This window comes from Lepus europaeus, unplaced genomic scaffold (genome assembly GCF_033115175.1).
Source record: "Lepus europaeus isolate LE1 unplaced genomic scaffold, mLepTim1.pri SCAFFOLD_3_1, whole genome shotgun sequence".
In the NCBI taxonomy this organism is placed as follows: Eukaryota; Metazoa; Chordata; class Mammalia; order Lagomorpha; family Leporidae; genus Lepus; species Lepus europaeus.
Window position 1 is genome coordinate 10,837,726 of NW_026909276.1, and position 23,472 is coordinate 10,861,197.

At 60.0% G+C, this 23,472-nt stretch overlaps 1 pseudogene; it reads left to right on the forward strand.

Moving 5' to 3' along the window:
• The first annotated feature begins 2,141 nt into the window (after positions 1-2,141).
• Positions 2,142-7,574, forward strand: LOC133755196 (telomerase reverse transcriptase-like; annotated as a pseudogene).
• The last annotated feature ends 15,898 nt before the right edge of the window (positions 7,575-23,472 follow it).

Here is a 23,472-nt window from a genome sequence, read left to right on the forward strand (position 1 = left end):
CCTTAAAAAATTTAAAACCTCTTTATTATAAAAACCCTCCCCACATTGGGTATAGAAGGAATATATATGACAGACCAGGTGTCCCAAATGGTAGCTTTACCTGCGGTACCACATTTCCCACCGTATATTCTTTTAGAGTCAAAAAATATATCTCCCTTTGGCTTCCATTAGATTCCATTCTAATTGCTTCTCAGCCTTTTGGCTAAGATAAGTGTAGATTCCATTCTAGTGATGGGTTATGAATGGCTGACCTGGTAAGGAAATTTATCAGAAAGTTAGGAATATTTCATTGAAGTGCATAGATAATATGATGTGTGTTAATTTTGAATATTTTATTTATAATAGAAAATAAGGCCTATGAGTACATTAAAAGTAATTATTAACATCAATCAGAATATTTGAATTTCTGTCTTAGAATCTGATTATTTCATTCTCAATGTTTCTGACAAGTCACTCTTCATGAATGCAGTGATTCTCAGCTAGGACTGGGTTGCACTACCTCAGGGACATTGAAAGTCTGGGAGGGCCTTTTCAGTTATGGTAGTGTCTGGGGAGCACTCCTGGTGCCAAATGCTCATTATTAGTGCTCAAGGTAGTACTCACTGCCTGAGTTTCTTTTTGCTGGCCACAGTTCTTTACACATTCTGTGGGAGAATCTGTTTGCTTGCTTTTGTGAGCCCCTGGAAGATGCTTGCATTCCTTAACTAGAGGCTCTTTCCACCATCTCATTGTCCTTCTGCAGTCCAATGTTCCTCTGACCACAGCTGGCAAAGCTTCTTCACTTTTTTTTTTTTTACAGACAGAGTGGACAGTGAGAGAGAGAGAGACAGAGAGAAAGGTCTTCCTTTTGCCATTGGTTCACCCTCCAATGGCCGCCACAGCTGGCGTGCTGCGGCCGGCGCACCTCGCTGATCCGATGGCAGGAGCCAGGTGCTTTTCCTGGTCTCCCATGGGGTGCAGGGCCCAAGCACTTGGGCCATCCTCCACTGCACTCCCTGGCCACAGCAGAGAGCTAGCCTGGAAGAGGGGCAACCGGGACAGGATCGGTGCCCCGACCGGGACTAGAACCCGGTGTGCAGGCGCCACAAGGCGGAGGATTTGCCTAGTGAGCCGCGGCGCCGGCAAAGCTTCTTCACTTTTAAAGACTTCAGGTACTGAGAATGGTCTTACCTACTTTATCTGGGTTAATTTTCTTATCCTAAGAACTTAGACACAATCGCACTTGCAGTCTGTTTTGCCACGTAAACTAACACATTCACAGGTTCAGGAGAAAAAGACATCTTTGGGAGGAGGGCTGTTACAGGACAGCCTCAATATGCAAACAGAAAGGTGAGGGGGCAAAATCTGAGGCAACTGTTCCTCATTACTTCCAGGCTGATAAATTTGTGTTAAGTCCAGGGTAGTTATTTTGTACAAGAATTTTCTGAATTTCAACTAGATCTGTATAGTTATCTTATGATGTTGTACATTTGATTTTAAATGGAATCATTTTGGGGCTAGCTTTGAGGCACGGTGGTTAAGCTACTGCTTGCAGTTCTGACATCCCATATTGGAGTGTTGATTTATGTCCCCTCTATAATTCTGGTCCAAGTTTGGAAAATGGCCCAAGTGTTGGACCTGTGCCACATATGTGGGAGACCTGGATGGAGTACCTGGCTTTGGCCTAGCCTAGAACATCCTGTTGTGGCCATCTCTGTTCCACTTTTAATTTTTTTAAAGATTTACTTATTTATTTGAGAGGTAGAATTATTGACGGACTAGGTCTTCCATTTGCTGGCTCACTCTCCACTTGGCCACAATGGCCAGAACTGGGCCAATCCAAAACCAGGAGTCAGGAACTTCTTCCAGGTCTCCCACGCAGGTGCAGGGGCCCAAGTATTTGGCCATCCTCCACTGTTTTCCCAGGCCATTAACAGAGGGCTGGATCTGAAGTGGAGCAGCTGGTACATGAACTAATGCCCATATGGGATACTGGTGCCGCAGGCCGAGCCTTAGCCTTCAGCTTCGTGCTGCTGGACGGTGCCCGCGGAGGCCTGCCCTGGGCCTTCACCACCTGCGTGAGCAGCTACCTGCCCAACACGGTGACTGAGATGCTGCGTGACAGCGGCGCGTGAGGGCTGCTGCTGCGCCGCATGGGAAACATGTTCATGCTCCTGCTGGTGCACTACGCATTCTACCTGCTGGTGGCTCCGAGCTGCCCCTACCAGGTGTGTGGGCCGCCTCTGTACGAGCTCGGCGTCATTGCCGAGGCCTGGCCCTCCTGCACCATGCGTGAGACCCAGGCGGGTCCCGCGGCCACGCGACAGGTTCCGAACAGCAGCGGTGGTGAGGCCTGGGCACCCCTGGGCTTGCCCGCCTGCAGTTCGGGGCGTGGGCGTGTCCTAGCCTGCCTTGTGACACCTGCAGAGTGTTCAGAGACCACACCAGGGCTTCCGCGGGAGTGGACTAAGCCAGAGCCTGGCCACTCCGCCGCCCGGTGGTCACCATGTCCGCAGGCTCAAGTGTACGCGGAGCCCAAGCGCTTCCTCTACTACCTGGGCTATGGCGAGCGGCTGCACACGTCTTTCCCACTGAGCTCCCTGCGGCCCAGCCTGGCGGGTGCCCAGAGGCTGCTGGAGGCCATCTTCCTGGGCTGGACGCTGAGGCCCGGAGGTAGCAGCAGGCCATGCCAGCTGCTCCTGTGCTACTGGAGGATGCGGCCCATGTTCCGGAAGCCGCTTGCAAACCACACGCGGTGCCCCTACGGCTCACTTCTCCGGATGCACTGCCTGCTGTGGGGGCCGGCCATGCAGGTATGGTCCCCAAGGCCAGCCGCTGACCCCCAGGAGGACACGGGCTCCCGGCGCCTGGCGCCTGGTGCGGCTCCTGCAGCAGCACAACAGCCCGTGGCAGGTGCACGCGTTCCTGCGGGCCTGTCTGCACCGCCTGGTGGCCCCCTCCCCCTGGCCTCTAGGGCTCCGGGCACAAGCTCTGCTTCCCAAGGAATACAAAGAAGTTCATTTTGCTAGGGAAGCACGCCAAACTCTCCCTGCAGGAGCTGACCTGGAAGGTGAGGGTGCAGGACTGCACCTGGCTGCTCGCGAGCCCAGGTGAGTGGGCATTGGCCAGTGCCAAGCCGGGAGCTGAGGGGGTGGTGGGTAAGGCTGCCCCACGCTCCCTGGACTGGAAGGTCCCCTGCTGATGGGGTGGGGTGGGGGATGTCGGGTCATGTGCTGGGCAGGGGAGAGGAGCGAGGTTAGACTTCCTGTGAGTGCTGCCCAGGAGGAGGGAATGGGGCTCCTGCCCTGGCTCGCTGGGTGGCTGAGCCAGCGCCCCCGTCATGTTTCCCATTTGAGCTCCAGGGGACTGTGGCAGTGTCTCTGCCAGTGCAGGTGCCCCCTCCTGGGCTGCTCCTGGATGGGTGGGGCTTGAGTCAGATGGCAGCCTCCCTAGGGACCCGATGGGGAGGGCTTGTGGGGGTGGATGCCCTGCCAGGCTCCCCAAGAAACCAGGCCAGTGATGGAGATATGCGGTGACCACTCTGTCCTTGTGTCGTGGAAATGCCCCCACAGCGGGAGGCGTGACGTTGGCCCCGGGCACCCCCAGCACTGCTCTGTGCACCCACCCGGACATTGTGTGCTCAGGCAGTGGCCACTCTACCACCTTCGCGGAGGGATCAGGGATGCCAGGGTTGGAGATCTGCCTCCTGCCAGGCCAGCTGGCCTCCTGCTGCATGGGGCATGATGGGCCAGCTTTCCCAGTGTGGGCTGCGCATGGGAGAGGTGGTGCTGCTGGTGCTGGCCTGTTTCTGGTCCCTCTCGCTGCAAGTGTGGGGACCCTGTCTCCCTTGCTCTGTCCGCAGCATCGGCCTGATGGCCTTACCCAGGCCGCTGTGTGCGGCTCTGTGTCTGGCTCAGCCTCCTGTCACCCCTCCCCCATTGCCCTTTGACCTTCAGAGTGGCTGAGTTCTGTTGTCCCCATGGGGTCCTCTCTGTTGAGCCTTTGTTTTGAATTTCAGTGATTTCTGTTTATCTTCTTCCTAATGCCTTTTTCAGGCTTTCCTGTCATTCTGTATAAACTTCTGATGGTGGATGTGTGGCTGTGATGCATTAGCCTCTAAGTACTGCTTTGGCTGCACCTTGTGTAGTAATATGCAGTTATTTTGATATCAGTTACTTTTTAAAAGATTTGATTTATTTTGAAAGAGAGGAAAAGAGAGAGAGAGCTTTCATTTGCTGGTTCACTCCCCAGATGGCTGCAACCACCCAGGCTGGGCCAGGCTGAAGCCAGGAGCTTCCTCCAGGCCTCCCACATGGGTGCAGGGACCCAAGCACTGGGGCCATCTTCCACTGCTTTCCCAAGAACATTAGCAAGGAGGTGGAGCAGCCAGGACTGGCGCCCGGCTCTCACATGAATGCCGGCGTTGCACGCAGTCCTTTAACCTGCAACTCCACAGCACCGGTTCCTCTGTGGTGACTTCTGAGGTGGCGGACCCCACATGAACCATGAGGCCTGGGTGGTGTCCTATGGCTCCTGCGCCGGGCTCCTGAGGGCCAGCTCTGCCTGCTCAGCATGGTCGACCACAGGGGTGACGTGGGGTGGCGAGTTCTCAGTCTCCACACAGGCGCGTGGTGGGACCCTCGGCCCTGGGGGCCATCTCCTGCGCCCTGCCACCTCCTGGCTCAGCTAATGACTCCACAGCGCCGTCCTCGGCTGGGTGTTTTCCTGCGGTGCCGTTTGCTCCTGGATTTTTACTCTGCCGGGTTCCTTGGTTTAGCTGATGCTCAGCCACACACACGGGTGAGGTTTCCATTACTTTCAGCCCGCTGGACGGCGTTTAGGGAGAGGCAGGCCTGAGTGTGCTTCTCATTTCCTTGAGAGTCAGAGACTGTGAGACAGCATCCGTCCTCTGGCTCACCACTGAAACGCCTGCAGCGGCCCCCAAGCCAGGAGCCAGGAGTGGCCTCCAGGTCCCCAGCGCCGTCGTCGCTGCCTCCTTGGTGTCCCTGTTCCCCAGGCTTTGCTGTCTTCTGCCTTCGGGTCCTTGTAAGCCACCTGTGGGTGGCTGAGGGCATTAAACCCGGCCCAGTGCCATTGGCTCTCCAGACCAGGGACCTGGACTCTGGCCGCTGTCCCTGCTCACCCAGCCGCCGTCCCCATGGTCAGGGTCTGCCCCGCTCCAGCCCCTCCCCAGTTTCTCTTGAGCCAGTTATTGGTGGGCCCTGAGTTGCCTGTGATGTCTGATGCCAGGGCCCCCAGGGGTCCAGCCGTGTAACCACACTGTGTGTCCTGCCAGCCCCTGGTCTTCCGCCCGTAGGCTGTGAGTTTGACACTGCACGTGGGAGCCCTTTCCATGTTGTCTGCTCTGCGTGCCAACCCGAGCATTGCCCGTGAGCTGCATGTGCAATGGGGTGCCAGGGGCCGGCACACGTGCAGGAACATGTTCACCAAAGCCAGGGCAGCCAGCTCAGGACTGCAGGGCCCCTCGTGCCCTGCACTCCCACCATGGCTGCCTCGTGAGGGTGCACATGCGGGGTCTGCTTCATTCCAGGGCGTGGCCACATCCCGACCATGGAGCACAGACTGAGGGAGGGGATCCTGGCTAGGTTCCTGTTCTGGCTGCTGGATACTTATGTGGTGGGGCTGCTCAGGTCCTTCTTCTACGTCATGGAGACCACGTTCCAGAAGAACCAGCTCCTCTTCTACCGCAGGAGCGTCTGGGCTGCAAAACGTGGGCATCAGGTACCGCGTGTGGTGTCTGTGTCCCGGCTACCCACAGGCTGTGAGGCCCCGTGCTGGCCCGTGGAGGGGAGGCCCTGTGCTGGCCCATGGTAGCCCTGTGCTGGCCTGCAGAGACCCTGTGCTGGCCCGTGGCCCTGTATGCTCATGCTTGGGCTCAGTCCCCTCAGGGTGCTTCTGAGGGACTTGGTTCATGAGTCTCAGAGACCCTTCCTGCATTGACACCTGGGGGTACAGGCATCCCCTCTGGATGACCTTGGTGGGGGTGGCATCAGGGGATGGGGCCTGAGTGACGGAGATGCTGGCTCCTGGTTCTGCTGAGTCAGACTGAGGGATCAGGACTGATTACACCGAGTCATGCCAGGTGTGGAATGGGAGCCTCGGACCCCCATGTGGGGGTTCCTGGGAGGTGTCTGTGGTGGACGAGGGCATCTGTAGGCCCCACCCCACCCCGCAGAGTATGCTGTGTCCACAGGGACCGAGGTTCCTTGACCCCAGCCCCGGGGCGTGTTGCAGGCAGCACCTGGAGTGGGTGCAGCTGTGGGAGCTGTCGGACACGGAGGTCCAGCAGCAGGCCAGGTCAGCCCTGACCCTGTCCCTGACCCCAGCCCTGGGCGTGTTGCAGGCAGCACCTGGAGTGGGTGTGGTTGCAGGAGCTGTCAGATGCAGTGGTCCAGCAGTAGGCCAGGTTGGCCCGGACCCTGGCCCTGAACCCCTCTGACCCCAGCCCTGACCCGGGCCCCGGGCGTGTTGCAGGCAGCACCTGGAGTGGGTGCGGTTGCAGGAGCTGTCAGACACGGAGGTCCAGCAGCAGGCCAGGTTGGCCCTGCCCATGGCCCTGAACCCCTCTGACCCCAGCCCTGACCCCAGCCCCAGATGTGTTGCAGGCAGCACCTGGAGCAGGTACAGCTGCGGAAGCTGTCGGATGCAGAGGTCCAGCAGCAGGCCAGGTCAGCCCTGCCCATGACCAGACTGCGCTTCATCCCCAAGCCCAGCGGACTGCAGCCCATTGTGAACCCGGACTCTGTGGTGGGAGCCAGAATGTTCCGCAGGGAGAAGGTGACCTGGCCTCCATCTTGCCCCACACAAAAGCTCACGGGCTTGTGCCTGTGTGCCCAAAGATGGGTCCTGCTGTGAGTGGATGAGGAGCTGGGGGAGGTGCCCAGCTGGGCCTGGGAGCCCACAGGGGGCAGCTGGCCAGGTCCCTTGGAATCCTGCCATGGCGCCACATGGAGGGGAGGGAAGAACAGCTGTCACTGCCCCCTGAGGACTGCAGGACTCATCTCATGGCTCCCCCTGCCCCCCATGGCCTTTTCTGTGGCTTTGTCCCCATGGCTGCTGGTGCCTCTGCCACGGTGGGGTGATTTTGTCATCAGTTAATGTTGCTGCGGTCACTCCAAGGACCTAGCCTCTGTGTGTGTGTGTGTGTGGGGGGTGCTGTGGACCCCAGCCCCAGGCTACTGCTCAGCTGGAGGTGGATGGATGCCTAGCATCCCTGAGGATCACATGTGTTGCCGGGTGAGGGTTCCTGGGGTGCAGTGACAGGAACCCTGAGGAGCCCGGCCAGTGGGCTGAGGGCCGGCTCTGCATTGGGCTCTCCCAGGACCCTGGGAAGCTGGGTGGGCTTGTGGCTGCCTGCCCTCTGCAGCCCCCCTGAGGCTGCATCCTGTGTGCCCCAGGCCCAGCCCTGGACCTCGCACATCAGGACGCTGTTCAGTGTGCTCAACTACGAGCGGGTGCAGTGGCCCAGCCTGCTGGGTGCCTCTGTGCTGGGCCTGGGTGACGTCCACCAGGAGGCCCTGGAGGCTGCAGCTGACCTGGCCCTGACCGCAGACTTCAAGACCATCCTGGACTGAGGCTGGAGGAGCTGGGCACATTGGTGTCGGGGGGAGGGGGTCATCTGTGACACAGGGCAGGGCCTGTCCTTGGGGCCTTCTTCCTTCAGGTCAGTCCCCTCCCTGCTGTCCTCAGCAGGGGAGCAGAGCCCACCACGAACAGCCAGGAAGCAGCTCATGGGAAACCTGGTCATGGGCTGTGGGCCTGTGAGCATGTGCCCCACCCCGGGCCTGCTCATCACCCCCGAGTGATCCAGGGCTGCCGAGGGAATCCCTGTGCTGTGTGCTTGGTTAAGCTGCCCATCTTGAGTGAGGGGAGACCCCAGGGCACTGACCCACATGTACCTGGGAGCAGCAAGCCACCCACCCCCTCATCCAAAGTCCAGGCTGAGCGTCCCTGAGCCAAGGTGTTCACTGTGCAGCTCTGCCCAGGCCTCCCCTTGCCCCGTCCCTGCGTCCATCCCTGCAGTGGTCCTCTGGAGCCAGTGTCTGGCACAGTGTGTGTGGACTCCCCTCCCATCCTCAGATGCCAGGGCAGGACGCGTGGCCACTGTGGGGGAGTCTTGTTCACGTGCTGGAGCCATGCATCTGTCAGTGTGGCACTGCCTAGTGCCTGACAAGGATGAGTAGGGAGCCCCCTTCCCCAGGCAGGACCCAGCATACAGGGGGCCTTATGTGACCTGAGGACCCTACTGAGAGCAGGAAGGGCAGTGTTGTGGGGGGGATCTTGGTGAAGGAGTGGCCTCAGCCACAGGTGTGGCTTGGGCAGCCTGAAGCCTGGCAGAGCAGGCACCTGTGTGACATTTCAGCTGCTGTGAGCAATTCCAGAACCTAACGGGATATCACAGATGGGGTCACAGATATGGACCTTGGACAGGGCTCCTGGCGCCTTGTGCCAGGTTTTATGGCATGGGATGTGCCCCTTTGCTGCTGCATTCAAAAGATGTCATGGTGACTAAGCTGACGTGCCCAGGGGACTCCAGACCATCCTGCTGACTAAGCTGACATGCCCAGGGGGACCCCAGACTGTCCTGGTGACTAAGCCAACATGCCCAGGAAGACTCCAGACCATTCTGGTAACTAAGCCGATGTGCCCATGGGGACCCCAGACCTTCCTGGTGACTAAGCCGACATGCCCAGGGGACCCCAGACTGTCCTGGTGACTGAACTGATGTGCCCATGAAGACTCCAGGCCGTCCTGGTGACTAAGCTGACATGCTCAGGGGACTCCAGACTATGGTGACTAAGCCGACATGCCCAGGGCAGCCCAGATCATCCAGGTGACTAAGCCGATGTGCCCAGGGGATCCTAGACTGTCCTGGTGACTGAGCCGACATGCCCGGGGGAACCCAGACCGTCCTAGAGACTAAGCTGACGTGCCCAGGGGACTCCAGACCATCCTGGTGACTGAGCCGACGTGCCCAGGGGAACCTAGACTGTCCTGGTGACTGAGTCGACGTGCCCAGGAAGACTCCAGACCATCCTGGTGACTAAGCCGACGTGCCCAGTGGACTCCAGACTATGGTGACTAAGCCGACATGCCCAGGGCAGCCCAGACCATCCAGGTGACTAAGCCGATGTGCCCAGGGGAACCTAGACTGTCCTGGTGACTAAGCCAACGTGCCCAGGGCACCCCAGACCATCCAGGTGACTAAGCAGATGTGCCCAGGGGAACCTAGACTGTCCTGGTGACTGAGCCGATGTGCCCAGGGGTCCCCAGACCTTCCTGGTGACTAAGCTCATGTGCCCAGGGGACCCCAAACCATCCTGGTGACTAAACTGACTTGCTCAGGGGGACCCCAGACCATCCTGGTGACTAAGCCAACATGCCCATGGTGACCACAGACCATCCTGGTGACTAAGCTGATGTGCCCACGGGAACCCCAGACCATCCTGGTGACTAAGCCGATGTGCCCATGGGGAACCCCAGGCCCTGCTGTACTGTCACTCAGGTTCTCAGGCTTCACTGAGTGCCGAACCTTGGAAAAGCTGAGCTTTCATAATTCACAGATATATTGGTTCATTTAAGAGCAACAGGGAGGGGGAGAGAGCTCCCATTCATCTGTTCCCCTGGTGGCTGCCTTGGCCAACACTGAGCCAGGAGCTCCATCCGGGTCTCCCACATGGGTAGCAGGGGCCCAGGTGCTTGGGCATCCTCTGCTGTCTTCCAGGGCCATTAGGGAGCTGGGTGGGAACAGGGCAGCCAGGACTCCATGCAGTGCCTACAGGGGATGCAGTGTTGAGTGACCACTTTGCGGACACGGGATCCCCACAGGTGAAACGGCATCAGCCTCTTTGCTGCCCGAGCTCTGGCCTTCGCAGTGAGCAGCTCCTGACAGGAGCAGAACCCCCAGGGGGCTGGCTCACTGGTCTCACCTGTGGGGGCTGCTGTTACTGTGAGGGATAGCGCCCCCAAAAAAACAAGATGGCTATGCCCTGCTCCCCAGCGCCCCCTGCTGGTCGTGCTAACTGTAGTCCCCCATCGGGTGACCTTGTGGTGGTGGTGGCCCTGTCTGCCCCTGCCGGCTGTTGCCCATGAACACGGTGTCCAGGAGGGGTGCCCAGGAGCCCCTCTGTGGACTTCTCTGTTCTGGCCACATAAGGGCAGCATCTGCTCCTGTGCCAGCCCCTGCCAGTCAGGGATTTCACATGGAAGGCTCATGCCCATGGGGGTGTCATGCTGGTCAACCATTGCCCTCTGCAGCCCCTGGGCCATGTCCACATTCACATGAGTGTCCATTTGTCCACACATCCATTGCTGAGTTTTCTGGAGGCTGGATGTCCACTGGGTCTCTGTCCCCACACCCCACCCCTTCCCTCTTGGCCACTGAACCAGGGCTCCGACACCACCACTGCCAGCCCCCGAGGGCCCCTCCAGACCAAGCTCCTGGACACAGGGTGGCCAGGCGAGGTGTGGTCAGGAAGGGCAGGCCTGGAGCCGTTCAGGGCAGTGGTAGGGTTTGCAGGCCACAACAGCAGTGTCGGGATAGTGTTGCCCTCACTTCCCAGCCCTGTGGGGGCCCTGCCTGCACTGTCCATTGTGCAGAGGGCAGGTCATGAACCACGAGGTCTCTACAGCATATAGGGGGGGCTAGCCAAAGGGACACCACAGGGCAGAACTGAGAGTAGGCAGATGCCTGTGGGTCCCGCGAGCTCCTGTCCCCTTGGCTGTCTGCTCAGAGCTGCTGTCAGCAGTGATGTACAAGCTAGCAAGACAGGGCTGAACTCTGGGATGCCCCCTGTGGTATGGGCTCCCCTGTGTGACACCCCATGCTCACCGCCACCTGTCTCAGCATGGCGTGGGGAGGGGGTATCATGATGGAGGGCTAAGTGCCAGCCTTCCCCACTGTGGGCTCAGATGTGCACGGAGCTCTGGGGCTGAGGGGGTGTTTAGCTCTCAGCTCTTCTGCAGCCGGGCCTTGGTCACACTCGTGGTGGCAAGAGCTGCTCCCAGCACAGATGTTTCTTAGGTGATAACACACACATGCCTTGCCAGGTGCCTCAGGCAGTGTGGCCAGCTGTGTGTTTCTTCAGGGCACCGGGAAAAGGCTAGGGGCTCTGTGGGTACTGGTCTGGCAGTGTGAGGCTGGGGTCTGTGGTCAGAAGGAAGTGGGGGTGGGGTGGGCAGGTGAGGGCTGACTGCCTGGGTGCTTGGTGGGGGAGGGCGGCTGGTGACCTGGAGGGAATGGCCAAGAGGCCCCACGGTAGGAACTCTGACTTCAGCAGCCTCTGCCCTCGAGCATGGGCGCTGACCCTGGCAGTGTCTACCAGAGTCCTCCCTGGCTGGGCTCCCAGCACCTGTGCGTCCCCCTCACGTGTGTGCAGATGACCTCTTCCCCCTATCCTGAGCTGGACTTGGGGGTCAGCCTGGGGCTGGATTCCTGACAGGGAAGCTGTGCAGGGCCTGGCCTGCCATCAGCACACCTGCCCTTTGTCCATCGCCACAGCTTGAGGCTGTGTGGGCAGCACTAATGCAGAGGGTCTCCTATGGCAGCCAGGACCTGGGTGTGCCACTGGGTGGACTCTGCCTCCCATTTGAGGGCAGAGTGGACCCTGGATAGAGCAGGCCTAAGACGTGGGGAGCCAAGGGTCCTGCAGAGTTGGTGGGAGGGTGTGATGAGGTCACCCACGACCATCCCTGCCCCTTAGTGGGCCCTGCTGTCTTGCAGCCTCAGGCTCCTGTCCAGCCATGTGACCTGCTGCTGCCTCCTGCACTTGGCCACCAGCTGGGCCAGTGCAACGCCCGGGACCCACAGAGCAGGCAGCAGGGACAGGAGCATGCATATGGCTTGCACCCAGCCAGGGTAGAGTTTCTCCTGCCTGGAGGGGAACTGCTCCTGCAGGGGGTGCAAGAGAGAGAGCTCAGCCTGGAGGGGGCAGACCCTGGGCCCCAGACCCCAGGCCTTGGGCAGAGCGAGGCTGACCCAACCACCTGTGCACGGAGGCAGCCCCAGCTCCTCCCTGGGACTACAGGAGGGCAGCATCCTGGGTGCGTGCTCAGGGATGAGGGAGCTGGGGCTTGAGGTTCCCTCTGGGTGGAAGCCCTCAGGGCAGGCAGGGGCACGTGGTCCCCACCCACTGGCCTCCAACACTTGTGGACAGGTGAGGTGTGGTCTGAGACCCCAGGGATAAAGCAGAAAATTCTCACTTCCCCCGGGCGGACCCTGAGGGGTTCTGGTGCTCACTCTGGGAGGGGCGGCCCAGGCCAGGTGTTGCATGGTCCCCTGTGTGGACCAGGCAGGGAGTGACCCTTCTCCAGTCTACCTCCCGACCTCTCCCAGACACTGGAATTGTTGCTTCCCTGGCTGCCTGTCCCCACAGCAAGTGGAAAGTGTGGGCTGGAAGGACCGATGTCTCCAGGGTCTGGACACTGCTCTGAGGCCCTTGAGAGGCTCTAGTCCTACCAGGGTTGCCCTGCAGGTCACTGTGGCCCCTTGATCCCCATGGGAGGACCTACGTGCTGAGGATTCCAGGCCTGGTAGCTCAGCATCCTCTGGGCCAGCAGGATGAGGTAGGCCAGGAAGGCACTCAGGAGGAGCAGGGGGCTGGCCACGAGCCACAGCGCCCGTCAGTAGAGGCCTGGCCACGGCCCCATTATCTACACAATGTCATCAGAGAACCTGCACAGACGCTGGGCTCAGCAGCACTGCAGGGCCCTCCCCACCCCCCAGGTTCCCCGTGGACCTCAGCTCACTGCCGCAGGCTGTAGGTGTAGATGACCCTCACCACCTCGAAGAAGGTAGAGACTATGAGGTTTAGGGAAGCTGCATAGCTGTTGAAGATCTCGAGACAGTAACTTCTGGACTGCAACATGAAGCAGGTGGCCGAGAGCAGGCAGGCCAGACAGGCCAGCCCTGGGGTGCAGGTTCTGGGTGGGAGGCCTGCATCTGCCCCTTTCCCCCACCCTGCCCTGCCTGCCAGAGGTAGGTGAGAGCTTGGCCTCAGCAGGCCACGGTCAGGGCAGGTCCACCTGTGTCCTTCCCGGAGTCGCTGGGCTGTCCTAGGGGAGCAGGCTAGCCCAGGGCCCCTGAACTCTGTATGGGAGGCAGCAGGCATCCCTATGACTGAGCTGTGCACTCACCTGTGAGGGCTTCCTTGGGGATCCCCGTGGGGATGACCCCCATGTCCAGGAGCAGCGTGATGATCCCCTCCATGTTGCTGAACATGGCCGAGAGCCCCAGGGTAAAGAGTATCCTGAAGAAGAGCACGGCCCACACGGGCGCCCCCGGAATATGCAGCATGGCCTCCGTGAATATGATGAAGGCCAGACTGGGCCCGAGGCATTCTGCAACTGGGAGCCCGCGGTGTGCCATGAGTGCAGGCCATGTGAGCGCCTGCATGGATGCCATGCCCACCACCCCTCCTGGAGGCTCCAGGCACTCTGCAACCGGAAGCCATGGTGGGCTACGTGAGTGCCTGCATGGACGCTGCACCCACTGCCAGGTGCTCTGCAACCCAGGAACCCATGGTGGGCCATGGGAGCAGGCCACTGATGCGCCTGCATGGACACTGTGCCCACTGCCTCTCCAGGAGGCTCCAGGTCCTCTGCAACCGGGAACCCATGGTGGGCCACTTGTGCAGGCCACAGATGCGCCTGTAGGGATACCATGCCCACCATCCCTCTGGGAGGCTCTAGGTGCCTGGGGCCAGGATCTGTGCCTGGCTGCCCATCAGCCTGGCCCTGAAGCCACCCCACTGGACAAGGGCTCCACTGTACTCTGGCAGGCTCGCAGCCCTGTGGCCTGACCCAACGCCTGGGGTGGCCCCGGCAGCCCTGTGTGCACTACCTTGTCCAGGTGGCAGACCCTTGGGGCAGCAGGGCCAGCCTCTCTGGCTGTGTAGTGTTGAGCTGTGTGAGGACGGCCTCGTCACTGGCCCTGGAGATGTGCTGCTCTGGGAAGTCGAACTCGTCGAAGAGGCCCAGGATGTTTCTGCGGGGACACGGGGTGAGACTGTGGGGCCTGTGCTGCCACCACTGCCCAGGCCAGCAGATACGTCCAGGCACAGGGCCCACAGCACCCTGGGGGCCTGGCCTGCCCACCCCTATGTTCCTGAGGGTGACCTGCATGCACTCCTGCTCCAGGAGGGGGTGGCCTCATCCTGCATGCCCCAGGCTGGCACAGGGGCATCAGTTTCTGCAGCTCAGCTGAGGGGCCCAGCCCCCCATTTTCAGGACTTGAGGGTCAGGCACTCTGGGGCTGGGAACCCCCGCCCCATGACCTGAGAGCCCCCGTCCACCCACACTCGGCATCGCGTGGCTCCCGAGGTCAGCCTTGGGGCTCGCTGTCCACACAGTTGCTCCTGTCGCCCTCCTGCACAGTCCACTGAGCTCTGATCTGGGCACTGAGTCTCCCAGCCAGGGGCCCAGCGAAGCTCAACCCTCCCATGTCAGCTTCCTGGGTCGCTCAAGTGCATGTCTTCCACAGGTTTGCTGTGTTCTGTCAGCAGCTGGTCAGGCTGCTCAGAAGGCCCCACATCAGGTGTCCTAAGTGCGGGAGGCTGGGATGTGCCTCACAGAGGAATCCACGTGTCAGGTGGGCGCCAGGCATGAGTTATGGTGCCATTGACCACACTCAGTGTGGGGGTGTTGGTGCCTTGTATGATGCGGGGTCTCACACAGCCATGCAGAGCAGGGCTAAGTACAGCCAGGGCAGGAAGCGCAAGCCTCATCCTGATGCCCCAGGTGCCCAGCCCAGCCCAGCACCCCCAGTGTGGGGTACGGCCTCCGGAATGGGAGCCCCAGCCCAGCACTCCCTCACCAGTGTCGGCAGAGACCCCGGGAGTCGGAACCCCAGCCCAGCACCCTCTAACCCAGAGTCGGCAGAGACCCTGGGAGTGGGAGCCCTGGAACATAGAGAAGCAGCTTTGCACAGTGCAGCATGGCCACCACTTGCTATGCTCCATGGAACCCCAGGAGTCCGGCTGAGACATGACAGGACCCTGTCCTTGGGATCCAGGTGAAGGAGCTGGAGAAGCCCCTCCTGCACTGGTAAGGGTGGTGCTGAGGTGAGGCACACGCATGTGAGGCAAAAATGAGGTGCACATGAAGCACACACACACGTGTGAAGCACACACACGCTCACACAGTGTTCCTGGGGCATCGGCTCCTGCCTCACTGGCCATGGCTGGCCTGTCCTCTGCCTCCTCCCTCTGAATGGTGTGGGGTCGGCACAGATGCCACCCATTGGCTCTGCATGTGGGGGCCGTCCTGGGTGCTGACGGGTTCAACAGGACCCGTGGGGTTCTGCCCCACCCACTGGGTGCCTGAAGCCCCCTCTGGGTATGCGTACTCTGCAGGGGCAGAGCTCCCTGTGCCAGAGGCTGCAGCCCACCCAACACACTGAATGAGACGTGTCTGGATGGCCGGGCAGAGGGCCTCAGGGTCGTTCAGGCAGCATAGGCTTCCTGGGGCTGCCATAGGGCTGTGCACTATGCATGTCTCCGAGCAGAGACATGCATAGTGCATGTGATCCTAGAGGCGCCGGGCACACGGGGTCAGGTGGCACCCCCCCAGAGACTCCAGAGGGCACCTCTCCTGCCCCCTGTGGCTGTCCCCTACTCGGGGCCCACAATCCCCAGGGCGACCTCAGCTCCATTCACACCCGAGTTTCATCTAAGACCCTTTTTCCAGTGAGAGTCCTTGGGAACACTGGCGTGCCTGCCCCACCCCTGCCCATGGCGTGGCCCGGCCTCACCGGTCCAGGCACTGCCTGTGGTCTGTGGTGGCCTTGAAGCCCATGATGGAGAAGATGGCAACAGAGGCATACAGGGAGGTCATCACCAGGGAGATGACCATGGCGTCCTCACAGTTGTTCCTGCACAAGGGGGCACTCAGGGCCTCGGAAGGGCCCCCACCCACTGAGCCTGGGCCCCTCCCTACTGCCTTGCTCCACTCCTTGACTGTTTGTGGAAAGGCTCAGAGCTGTACTCAGCACCCTGTGGGCCCCAGAGCTGCCCCAGGCCACAGTCAGGCTGGGCACACACAGCAGCCCCTGGAACAGACAAGCTAGGTGGAGCCCATCCCAGGCCAGCAGGTCCCACAGCACCATCCCCATCTCAGCCCCAGCTGGCTGGCACCGCATCGCCAGGGTGCCAAGCAAGCTAGGGCAGCTGCCCACCTGGGTGGGTTGTAGCTGGCAAAGGCGATGTGTCCACCGAAGGCCAGGGACAGGGAGAAGATCTGGGTGGCTGCATCCAGCCACACCCACAGGTTCTGGAGAATCTGCATCTGGAACATGAACACAGCAGATGCTGTTCCAGAACGTTCCCTGGCCCTTTTGGGTCACACCATAACCAGGTGTGACCTGTACAGATTCCAAGAACCGTTCAGGACTTTGTGCCAGGAGAGAGATTGCTTGGCCTGGCAGCTGACACGGCTCCCCTGTTCTGTGATGCGGCCAGCAAACTGTGGCTTCATCAGACCCATGGCAAAGTGTGGCTGGCACTCAGTGGTGGGGCCTAGAACCAGATCTGAGCTGACTCCGACCCGGGTATGCTCCCTGCCCTCTCCCACGTGTGGCTTTGGCCATGTGAGGCCCCTGGACAGGGGTGTTTGCACCCACTGCCCCATTTGCCCACTGCTGGGTGTCTGGGCAGACAGCCTCATGCCCAGGTGTGCAACCGACTCCTGGTGGCGGTCAGCAGCCCTGGAAACCCACTTGGGATCCTGGAACAATGGAATGGTCTAGAAGTGCTGCAGGCTCTTGAGTAGAAGCCCCTTGGTCCTGTGTGCCACACCTGCTGGACACTTCTGCCCCAGGTGACAGCTGATTCCTGCCAGCCCCCCCCCCGCCATGCTCCCACCTTGTCAGCACCTGGACTTCCTGCAGGTGCACCAATCCACACACCCCAGACCAAAGTCTTTGCCCCAACCCTGCTGAGACCCCGAGGCCCTCCTCCCTTGTCCACTGGGTGCCCCCTGCCCCCCCTCCACTTATGTTGGGGGTGAAAAGGTAGCGGAGCCCGAGCGTGACACCGGGCAGCATCAGGCCTCTGAAAAGGAAGATGGTTAGCACCAAGTAAGGGAACAGGGCCGTGAAGTAGATGACCTGGGGGAGATGCCGGGTCAGATGCACAGTGGCCCTGCAGGAGCGAGGCAGGGGCCTTGCCCCATTGTGACTACTCACGTGGCCCAAGGTACCACACAGGCATGGCGCTTTGGGTCAAGCTCTGAAGGTGTATGGTCACACAGGCCCCGTGGGTCTGCTAAGGTGGGCATCAGCACTTGGGACAGGCAGGCCCCCTCCCCCCACCCCAGGCTGCCCCTCATCCTGCCTTAGGTCCTCCTGTGTACACCTCAGGCTCTCAGTCCAGCCCCCTCTTTCCCCTGTCCTGGTGGCTCCCAGTCAGCGGTGGGCCAGGGCTGGCCCCACATCCCCACACAGACCAAAGCCACAGGGCCTCCCCAGCGCATTCCTAACAGAATGATCTGTGAGAGCCACAGGGTCTGGTCACTGGCTCTGTCCTCTGAGCCTTGTGGGAAAAGGGTCAGGCTGGTGGCTGCTGGATTGTGTGGGCCACCCTGGGGCAGGGGGTGTGAGGAGCCCTGGCCATGCCATGAGTGTTCAACACCCCCTACCCGTGTGCCCCAGCGGCCCCAAGGGAAGGCCCTGAGAAGCCAGTTGCCTGTGAGAGAAACCAGTGTCTGCTCTTTATCACATGTTTTAAGTAAGTGTAAGAACATGGCCAAGACTTGGAGAGGAGTAGAAGGGAAGAGGGGGGGCGTTCCTGGAGGACAGTGCATGCAGGCCACTGCACATGGGGCACGTGTGTCACCTGAAGATGGCCTGTGACAGGCCCTGAGATCCGGTACCAGCCAGTGGGTGCATGGCCTTGGCCAGGGGATTTGGGTGCAGACCCCATGCATTGTTGACTTGGTGGGGCCCAGGGAGGTCACGGCAGGGTTTCGAGGGGTGGTTCCAGCAGGAGCACGGGTTCTGAGAGCTGTGAGCCCCCTGTGTCTCTGCCCCCGGGGTGGTCCCTCACCACCACCCTGCAGCTGCCCGGCTGCCTGAACTGAAGGCGCTACCCATCTTGGAGCCTGAACCTCCAGACTGTGAGCTACATGCGCCCTCCTCCCTGGTGAAGCTCTAGGATCCAGCGAGAGTCAGAAGCCTGACAGTGCCTCCGCTGCACAGGAGGCAGAGTGGAGGCATAAAGAGCAGAGGAAGAAGACCAGATGGGGAACGTCTGGAGGAGGCAGAGGCAAACCTGAGCCACCAGGGAGGCGCTGGCTGATTGGGGGCTCCTCAGGCCAGACCCAGTGGAACAGTGGCTACGAGAGGCACTGTCCACTGAGATGGAGGGGCAGGGAGAAGTCACGGTGGCTTCCAGAAGAGAGCCACCATGGCTGCCTTGGCACAGAGTGTGGTTCAGGGCAGAGACTGTCATCAGGATGAGAAGCTGCCTGTGGGGCCCTAAGTGTGCCTGCCCCCCCATGCCGAGCCAACACTGGCAGCATGGGGAGGGGGCCTCAGAGCCAGAGGAAGCTGCTTTCACCTTCCCAGTGGTCTCAATGCCTCTGATGATGCACAGATACACCACAGCCCAGCAGATGACCAAGCAGATGAGCAGCTGCCACTGGACAGTGCCACTGTCGCTGATGTCAGCAGTGATGTCCAGCATCTGCTGGTACCAGAAGTAGCTCATGGCACTGCTGCCCTGGCACTCTGCCACAAACCCTGTAGCCAGCGGCCCCGTCATGGGCCAGCCACAGGGCCCGGGGCCCAGTGCACGCTCTGCCCCAAAAGCCAGAAGGGCCATGGGCACCAGCATGGCTGCCCTGCACTGAAGCGGCCCCCAACCTCCAGCCCAGCCATGCTCTCTCACCTCCCTCTGAGGCTGAGATGGGGAAGGGAGGCTCAGGGCCTGGTGTGTGAGCAGATGGGGATCTGGGTGGCTCCTGGGTCCAGCAGGGACCAGTGAACAGGAGAGGTCACCTGTCCACACTGGCCACGCCCTCACCCATCCTGTTGCCTTCCAGCAGGCAGCAGCTCCAGGGCAATGGGTGCTGGAAGGAGTTGAGGAAGTACCACAGCACCCAGGTGAGGATAGTGTTGTAGTACAGGCTGACCAGGAAGGACATCGTGAAGCAGCCCGGCCCTGCAGACAGTGAGGACAAAGTGTCACACAGCAGGGGAGGAGCGGTGCCACCCACATGCAGAGCAGGTCCTCCTGGGGAGCTGAGAAGGGGGTGGCCTGCCTACGCTGCCCAAGTAGGGGGAGATGGCCGTCCACACCCCAATGCTGCCCGTGTGCAGGTGCTGGCCGATGGCGAGCTCGATGTGGAAGAGTGGGATCCCCTCAAAGACCATGGTGATGAAGTAGGGGGATGAGAAAGGCCCCTGTCAGGACACAGGGGTCAGGGGCAGCCACCCTCTGCTCCCCATCAGGGCGCCTGGTGTGCTGCCAGCGGCTGGCCTGGGTTCTGGCTGCGTGTGGTTTGCATAGCTGCTGGCTGCATGCTCAGCTTCGTGGGAGAATAAACCAGCCAGGCAGCACTGTGGGGCAGACTCAGAGGCCATCTGTGTGGCCAGTGTGGATAGGTGGAGTGTGTGTGGTCAGTGTAGACAGGAGTGTGCACAGCTAGTGTGGAAAGTGTGTAAGTGGCCAGTGTGGACAGGCAGAGTGGGCATGGCCAGTGTGGACAGGCAGAGTATGTGCAGCCAGTGTTGACAGTGTATACAGTGTGGACAGGCAGTGTGGGCATGGCTAGTGCGGATAGTGTATATGTCACCAATGTGGACAGGCAGAGTGGGCATGGCCAGTGTGGACAGGCAGAGTGTGTGCAGCCAGTGTTGACAGTGTATACAGTGTGGACAGGCAGTGTGGGCATGGCTAGTGCGGATAGTGTATATGTCACCAATGTGGACAGGCAGAGTGGGCATGGCCAGTGTGGACAGGCAGAGTGTGTACAGCCAGTGTGGACAGGTAGAGTGGGCACAGCCAGTGTAAACATGTGGAGCGGACAAGCAGACACCTGGAACAGGAGCTGGTGTGAGGACGAGGAAGGGCCACAAGCTCAGAAGACCCTGAAACTGCCCAGGAGTGAGGAGGGTGAGTGTGGCTGTGCAAGATGTGGGAGCACTCTACAAAATTCTGAGTGATGGGTGATGGGCACTGAGTGGCTGGGGTGAGACCACCCATCAGTGCAGACCGGGGAGGAACAGGAAGTAAGAAGACAGAATGTTCTGGCATGTTTGGTCATGCTTGCCGCATCTGGAAACAGGTGCCATAGCAGCACGTTGGGGCAGCCACTCTTCCCTCACCTGCATCCCTGATGAGAAGCCCTGTCCCCTGACCTCTGCATCCCCGAGGCCCTGGCCCCTGGGGGAATCTCCCCAGGTTCCTCACTGGAGAGGGTTGGGCGTCCCAGGCCAGCCCATCACATGGGGGCACCTGGGCAATGACAGACCTGAGGGCAGCAGCCCTTGGCTGGTGCACACGTGTGGGCCGCACAGGTGCATCCGTGTGTTGTGACTGCTGGTGAGCCTGGGACTCCTGTCACCCTGCAAGGAGCCTTGGGAGATGCCAACCCCCATGAACGTGGACACCAGGGTGATCACCCCCTAGAGACTGGCTCTACACCGAGGGGCAGCACCACTGGGAATGGAGCTGCATGCTGGCCTGGGACCCCATGGGCAGGCCCCTGAAGTCCCCAGGGCTCAGATGCCAAGGCTGGGCTCTTCCTGGGGCCCCACATGTCTGGCTTTTTGGGACGGTGGTGCTGCCCAGAGATCAGGGGTGGGGAAGGCCAGTCCCTTGGGTACCCGCATGTGGCTGGTGGGCTCACCTCCACTGTGGGTCTGGCACCTTCAGATGTTTCCCAGCCCCACAGCAAATCCCACGCAGCTGAGCAGGTACTGGAGCTTGTTGTCCCACTGGGGCCTCTCATCCTCCCACACATCCAAGGCTGGGTCTGGGCCAAGGTCCTGGGCCATAGCGGTCCAGTGTTTCTGGGAGCATCCAGACCACACTGCACCTGCACCCTCTGCTGGCCTAGAGCCCAAGCGTCCCCTCCCTCACATCCTCCGGTTTATTTAAAGGAAAGCTGGTGGAGCCCTGTTAATTGGTAACCTGGGGCCTGGCCATGCCCACATCCCTGGCCCCTTTCCCATGAGCATGTCCAATGTCAGCTGTAGGCTGGTACCACCACAGAGAGAGCTGTCCCCACGACAGCCATGTGCTCCTGTTGGGGACGCTCAGGGGCATGGTGAGTTGGCTTTTAGTTATTTATCTGTAACAAGTGTTTTGATGTTGAGGTAATGCAGACTCATGCTCATTGGTGACAGGGTCAGAGGTCCCCACTCCCCTCCCCCACCCTCAGTTTGCCAAGGTGGCCACATCCTGTGAAGCTGAGTGGAGAATGTGGACACCTTAAGACCCAGAACATCCATCACCAGGGACCCCCACGCTCCACCCAGGACCCTGGAAGCCCCTGACCTCCCCATGCCATGCAGTTCCCGACAGGGTCAGCAGATAAAGGCTGTTGCCTGGCCACATGTGGCTGTGGTGGCTGTGGTTTCCCTGCTTCTGGGGCAGCATAGGAGGGGGCTTAGTCCTCAGGCCACACCTATCTCCTGACACCTCGGGAGTCTGAACATGGCTTCCTGGCCAGTCCTATGTGGCCTGTACCAGGGGCTGCACCTGCTCCCTAACCCAGCCTGGGGGCCTCAGAGTGGAGCCCACACCCTCCCCAGAGCTATAGGAATCCCTGGGATGACCTCCACTGAGCACAGCAGGGACAGGGCCTTTGGGAGGCAGACAGTCCTGCCCAATGCCCAGCCTGTCCCCGCCACAGCACATGGCTTTGTGGACAGCGTCCTGATTGCAGCCCACAGGGAAGTGGAGCTGACCGTCAGCCACACTGTCCCTGGGGACACACTCGCCCGTCTGGATGCACACTTGAGAACAGTGGATGCAGTGGTTTATTTAAATGGGGACACTTGATGTCCATGAACCTGCCTGTCTGTCACATTGACAAGGATGCCAAGCAGCAGCACTGTGCTCCGGAGGTGTCACACAACCACCAGCCTCCTGGATGGCACACCTGGCTGGGCTGTGCCAGGGGCACTGCAGGGCAGTGGAGAGGTGAGTGCTGAGTGGTCAGAACATGTCCAAGCTCCGCCCTGCTCCATGTCTGCAGTGTGCCGGGTAGCTTGAACTGCAGAACTGGAGTTTGTTGCCAGGGTTTCTGGGAGGAAAGGGATCCCCCAGCATCCCAGCCCAACTTGTGAGAATTCTAGAAAGTCCGCTTGAAGGGAAGCACCCAGGCTTTTCTGCAGAATGTGGAGGTGGCCATTGTGGAAGCAGACGCCACAGGCACAGCTTGCATGGGGCTGAGGTTGGTGCCAAGTTCCAGGGCCATCCACCCTGACACAGCCCTGGGCTCCAGGGGGGCCAGGAGGCATGCAGTGTCCTTGGCAGGGGCCAGGGCCAAGTTCCCCTGTAACCCTCTCTCCCAACATCTGGCTAAAAATTCACAGTTAATGTCCCTGTAAGAAAACAGCTGATATCTTACTCCGGCTGGGCTGCACTGAGCTGCACTCAGGGTGTCTGTCCATGGCAGGCAGAAGCAATGGTTAAATGGTGAGTATTCATTAAGCCAGGGGTGGCGGGGCCAGGGCATGGGGGGTGTGTGGCCATGTCACCACAGGCTCAATGGGCTTCTGGTAAAAAGGCCCAAACCCTGACCTTGGGGGTCTCTAGATCAAGGGTCTGTAGCTAAGGGGAGGGCACAGGGAGGGGACTGGGAAATGAGAATGGCTGTAGGGGCCAAGTCAGCAGCCCACGCTCCAGGCTCCACGCCTGTCCATGGCAACCTGGGGTGCAGCAGGTGCAGCCTCCCCACCCCTCAGCTCTTGACTTTGAGGGACATACCCAGGGCTGTGTGGCATGCTGTACCGTGTTCATGACAAGGAGACTGGGCCCACATGGTACACGTGTGTGCCATGAACATGTAAACACAGATGCACACATGTATGTGAATATGTGTGCACCTGGATATGCACAAACATGTACGTGCATACAAGCAGTGTGCGTATACGTGTAAGCACGATGCACATGTCCACATGTGCACAAAATATACAGCTACATATGTACAGATGCACATACACACATACACATGCATATGTACACACCCAGAAAACATGCACATGTATGCACACAGGCATATATGCACACAATACATACATATCTAGGCATGCACACGATGCTGACATAACTTACATGTACACACACGTATGCATAGACATGTATGCATATGGAGAAACATCACATACACATGAATGAATATACACATGTACAACATACATGTCTACACATTCAAGCTAGTGCACACACATATGCAATGCTCACACATACACATAAATGTGTGCATGCGTGCACTCACACAGACACACGCAGCCTAGGGCTGGGCCCC